Below are 5,866 nucleotides of genomic sequence, written 5' to 3' on the forward strand. Positions count from 1 at the left end.
TGCAGGGTAACACGCCCTTGTGTCTAAGTTGCATCGGTGGCGTAATGTGGAAGGGATTCTAGTGCCATGGCTTTCATGGTACTTGACTCTAGTCCCTTTTTCATAGTGAGCAGTTGATATATTGAGGAAAGGTGCCCCTTGTTCCTGTCCAAAACTATAGGAGGACGCAGCCTATAGAATTTTGCATACTATATTTTATTACATACAATATGCACCTTTCCCCTCAAAATCAGCCCCCCCAAATTGGGGTGCATGTTTTACATGGAGAAGCTGTTTTCTTTGCTGGAAAAAGAACACTCCTGGAGATGCTGCGTGCCATCTGTCTGCCAAGACGGATGGCACTTGTGCCTGCTGAGCAAAGTGAAGGGGCAGCATCTTATGTTAACCCTCTTAAAGCCATAGCTATTGGTTGAGCTCCGTAGCTTGTGATGCAGCAAGTGAGCTGTGGGTAGTATCTTGATGAGGCTTGTGATGTGGAATCAACATTTTATTTGCAGGAACTTATATAAAAAAAACCTACTTACAGTAAAGAACTAACTTGCTGCTGCACTTTGCAAGGGTCTGAGGATTAGGCTTGTGTGACATGGATGCCCTGTGTTTGCAGAAGGAGTTACTTTAAGAAGTGTGGCATAGCAGGAGACAATCTGCCACACCAGGAAGGTCCTGATGCCATGTTTTCTGGACACTGTTTTTCCTGGAAGACTTACTCTATGTCACACAATCGGCCATGACTCTAGAAAAATCTTTTTTTTCCCCACATCCTCCTTCCAAAAACAAGTGTATTTTATTTTGGGGATGTGTTGCATGTGAGAAAATATGGCAATTTGGACCAGTCAGCTCTAGATTAGACTGTATTACATGGGTTCAGTTTATTTCTCCACTACCGTCAAATCTCTGCATGGGTACTGGCTGGGAACGCCTAGTTCGTGTTGGGTGTGAGGATCAGAAATGCATATACCTAAAAGACAAGTTCCTCTTAAGTTCAGGACTGATCACTGAGATTTGGCCAAACATGTATGTGCCCTGTAGATGCACAACTCTGCAAAGTGCTACTTTATGAAAAAAGTAAATCTGGTGTAGGGACAAAGCAGACCTTTTTTTTGTTGGTGCCATACATAGTAGGTGAGCTAGTAGAACATCTCTTGCAAATAGAAGATTGTTGCTTCTCCGGGCTGGATTCACCTCTTCCCTCTTCCCACTTTGCAAATTCCTAAGGTCAGCCAAGAGCAACATCCTGCAAGTACAATCAGTATGCCAAGTCTGCTTGACAAAAATGCTTGGCAGGTCATCTCAGCAGTTGCTCCTCAGCTCTAGGACTCCTTCCCTCTTGAAGCCTGCCAGAGCGGAAACCTGGGTGTCTTTTGGAAGCACTGTAAGACCTTCCTATTTGGACAGGCGTTTAGCAAACGAAGCTAGGCTGGATATTGCTTGGGAGCTTTCTGCTTTATGTTGATATTCTAGTTGCCTTGTCAGTTGTTTTGTTCTCTTGTTTGTTCCTTTATAAGTTATGTTCTTTTATTGTCAGGCACCCTGAGCCTTTGTTGGGAAGGGCAGGATGAACTAATGATAGGGAGCAGGTTCCAAATAATCCTGGGTCCAAGCTACTATATCAGTACCCAGAGCCAGCCTTGGCATCTCCCTGCCATTAGGGTATTCACTAGGTCTGTGCGTGTCGGCCGTGATCTGATCTGGAGCTCCGCATCGGGTTTCTGCCTCGATCCGGCCGAAGCGGTTCGGAGCCGCCTTGGAGATCCGGCCATAGGGTATAATGGGGAATCAATGAAATATCTATAACTTTGTTTCTTGTCTGATTTGGATGAAACTTGCAGGAATGGTAGCCTTTGCTGAGCGCATGAGACCTGCCAAGTTTCAAGAAGATAGGTGCAGGGGTTTGGGGGGAACCGTACCCCAAATTCTTGAAAGCCAAACATGTCACTGCTGTGTGTTACAAGAGAGGGGGATCAAAACGGCAGGGGTGGTAGCTCTTACTGAGGCCACAAAGCCTGCCAAGTTTCAAGGAGGTCGGTGCAGGGGTTTGGGGGGAACTGCACCCCAAGCTGCGGACAAGCAGAACTGGTGCCATGGGTGACACTGCGTGTGTTCAGGCGCAGCGCGGTGACAGCTGCAGGGATGGTGGCCCCTGCTGTGACCCCTGCCAGCTGTGGAGGAGATCAGTGCAGGGGGAGGCTGGGACCCTGCACCCCTAGCTGCTGACGGACAAAACTCGTGCCAAGACTGTGTCTGTCTTGGGGCAGTTGATTGTCTGTATTGATTCTTTCCTCTCCTTAGCCTGGTTTTGTAGGTGCTACTTGATGCTCGTTAAGTCGTTATGTAGTAGCTACGTTCTGTGTATTGAGCCGGCCCTGAGTGAATCGCGATGGATTGATTGGTAACTGGGAACTCAGCAGCCAGGCCTGCAGCAGCGTCTGCCCTCCCGCCCCAGGCCAGACAGTCAGTCCCACAGCACCCATGGCACCAGTTTTGCTTGTCCGCAGCTTGAGGGGCAGTTCCCCCCAAGCCCTGCACCAATCTTCTTGAAACTTGGCAGGCTTTGTGGCCTCAGTAAGAGCTACCACCCCTGCAGTCTTGACCCCCTGTGTTGTAACACATAGATGTGACAGGAGTTTGGCTTTCAAGAATTTGGGGTGCCATTTCCTCCAAATCCCTGCACCGATCGTCTTGAAACTTGGCACACTTTATGCTCTCTGCAGAGTCTACCACCCCTGAAAATTTCATCCAACTCGGACAAAAACAACAGAGTTATAGATATTTTATTTTTTCCCCATTATACCCTATGGCCGGATCTCCGAGGCAACTCCGAACCACTTCAGGAAGCCGAACGAGGCGGCGCTTTGACCCCGATGTGCTGCTTCCAACCCCAAAGTGTCTGAAGCTTCTCCGGATCCGAAGCTCTGTCCGAAGCCTCGCACAGCCCTAGTATCCGTGGCTCTGGAGCCGTATCTGAATTCTGCAGTCTCTGCTCCAGTCCTGCCATGGGATGAAGAGCTTTTGCTGGGTGTATTTTAGTCCTGTGAGTAAATGGGCCCAGCTCACAACAGCAGCCCATGTAGGAGCCGGTGACAGGGAGTGGGAGCCGTGTTTTGTGATGGATGAGTTTTGCCTCCATCTTTTATTGATATTACACTGAGATAATTAGACCTCCCTAATGACGGCCAGGAATCAATGGACCCATTAATCAAGGTAGTTTCTTTTCATGGCTGCACATGGCATATGTTGGCATGCACTAAGCTATTAGCAGTCCAGGTGAACACCACTGATGACAGTGGACTTATTCCAGCAGGGCTGGGGTCTGAATGTGGTGGTGGGGGCAGAGGCTGACAATGAGGAGCTTCCCCTGCTTCCTGGGAGAAGCAGGAGCCCGAGCATGAAGGTAACTAACCTGGAAGAGCTCCGTGTGTGCTGCTTTTTACTCTGGTTAGCCTCTCCTGGGGCTTGAGGGTAGTACCAGCCTCTGAAGGTCACCCCAACCTCCTGAAGAGCAACACTACAGCATGTTTGCTCTGGAGAGGGGGCTGAATGCACAGGCCCATGTGGGTGAGCAAAAGCATCAGTAGTCAGGCCTGAAGGGTACTGACAACCATCCCCATCCAAAGCAGCTGCTCAGCTAAATTTCTCTGAAGTTTTGTGAGAGAGGGCCTGCGTGTGGAAAGGGAGAGGTATCTACAGGGTTGTGTGATTTCCCAGCAGCTCTGAAAGCACCCTTTTAGAGCTGCTCTTTACCTAAAAGAGACCTTTTAGGTAAGGGGTGGCTGGGGTGACTAACAGGTAGTGCAGGGCATGTCCTTCAAACCTGGGCTGCTTCTCCTATTATCCTGCACACAGGAGCTTGGTGCTGAGTGGAGTCATGTCTGGGCTCCTGCTTAACCCCTGGCATTAAGTTTCGCTCCTTGCCCTTCTCAGTCCTCCATCCCAGTCACGGTGCTCCCTGGCCTTTGCGAGGGCCGGCCGGACTTAAGCCAGGAAGTAAAGGGTGGTCTCTGAGCAGCCCCTGCCTACCCCATCCTTTCCACCCAGGGTGTAGGCTGGGGAGTTTCTTTCCCACCCAGATACCAGAAGGGGACACAAGGGAGAAGGACACTTGCAAGCTGCCATTCACTAGCGAGAGGTGAGCAGGGTAGTACGGCCTGGGATTCAGATCCAGGCTGTGCTGCCCTCGACCTCCCACCTCTGAGAGGGAGAAGTTGGATTCCAGGCTGTCTGCTGTGTCTGGGTTGAGCTGAAATGCTGAGATCCTGCCTGCACTGCAGGGAGCCTGCAGCTACTTTCATCACAGCTCATGGCTTATCTAGCGCCTCCATAGTGCTGATCACAGAGCCTGCTGCCTAGCCCTGCCTCCTGTGCTTTGCTGGAGAGGAATGGGGGTACTTGAGGCTGTAGCACTGTGGTGCAGTGCGTCTCACAGGATTGTGGGTCTCAGTTCTGTGCATGGGGAGCTCCAGTTGTTCTGGGAGCTGTGTGCATGCACAGTTCCCATAAGGTGTAGAGCTGTGAAAAGCCTAGTGCAGTGAAGGATGTGTCTGATAACTGCTGCTGAAAACAGAATGGTAAAGTATGAAGAGAGACCTTGATGGCTGGCCCCGGCTGGGGAGGGTGCATCAGCTCTGAGGGTGCTGCTGTAAGTGACCCTGTGGTGGACATCTCTGTCAGCCCTGCCCTTGTTACAGATCACTGTGGGCCCCAGTATAATTTTTAGTGCATGTTCCCCATGACTGTACTTGGTCTTGATGCTGCCCTAGCCATAGCACGCTGGCTGTGAATAGGGGGACCAAGGGAAGGGCACTTTTCTCTCCTCTTCCTTTTCCTCCATCCTCCAGTCTCCGAAGGCTGGGAGTGATTATGGATTTAGACGTTTTTTGTTCTATGACCTGTTTTAGTCACTTAACAAATTACATTAAGGATCCCTGGCCTAGCACTAATATATCAGCTGTCTCCAAGGGGCACCTGAGTCCTGGGAGATGAGCAAGATGGGAATGTATTAACTGTGGTCCTGACAAAGCTGTCAGTGCTGCAGTTTGAAGGATGGCAGGGGTTAAGTCCGGTGCCCCGTGGAGCAGAGACGCCTGGTTCAGTGCAGTTACAAGATTTGCATATGTCCAGGGTACCAGCATCTGGTGTAGTGCTGCAGGGAGCGCTGCCTTCCTGGAGGGAGGGGGTCCCCAGACAGCCCAGTAAAGCAATGGCCTGAGATATGGGAGGTCTGGAGTCAGTATCTGACTGCTACAGGCTCCTTATGTGATCTTGGGCAAGTTGTATGGCCTTTGTTCTGTAAAATGGGGCTAAGGCCCTGTCTTGGATTGGAGGATTATGAGAATAATTGCTGCAGTTTTGGGGGTTTTATGTTCAACTTTACTAGTTTTCCAGTGAGGGCAGTATTTGGCTCTGCTGGCCATTTTGCTAGAGCAGGAACATCCAAGGTTTCCCTTTCTGCTGTATTTGCTTCTTTGTAAGCAAAGACAGGGAACTGGAGCAATGGCAGGTTTTGTAGGGTCATTGGTCGCTGCCTGATTCTACTACAGTCACTGGGAGCACATACCTAGCATGTTGTTATATCCCCACAATACCAGATGGTGTGTGGGGAGATGAGTTTTATTTGGGAATGAATCCTCTCCCATAGGGATTCATTTGGTTCTGTTCATTTCTGACTTCATTCACAGGCCAGCCATGCTGCTATAACTCCCTGTGGAGTTGGAGGGAACAAAACCAGGGTCTTGAGCATATCCCTGGGGTTGCACAGGTGTGGAAAAACATACCAGTCAAACTCTGAGGGTCAGTGCAACCCATAGGGACCTCCAGAGGTCATCTAGTCCAACCCGTGCCTGAGGCAGGATCAGCCCTATCCGAGCCA

At 50.2% G+C, this 5,866-nt stretch overlaps 1 protein-coding gene across 2 annotated transcripts in view; it reads left to right on the forward strand.

The window, feature by feature from the left end:
- The window catches only part of USP43 (ubiquitin specific peptidase 43), a 261,454-nt gene that overhangs the window by 121,678 nt on the left and 133,910 nt on the right, over positions 1 to 5,866 (forward strand). The window lies entirely within an intron of this gene.

The sequence above is a fragment of the Gavialis gangeticus genome, unplaced genomic scaffold (genome assembly GCF_001723915.1).
Source record: "Gavialis gangeticus isolate Ggan-Ray unplaced genomic scaffold, GavGan_comp1, whole genome shotgun sequence".
Taxonomy (NCBI): domain Eukaryota; kingdom Metazoa; phylum Chordata; order Crocodylia; family Gavialidae; genus Gavialis; species Gavialis gangeticus.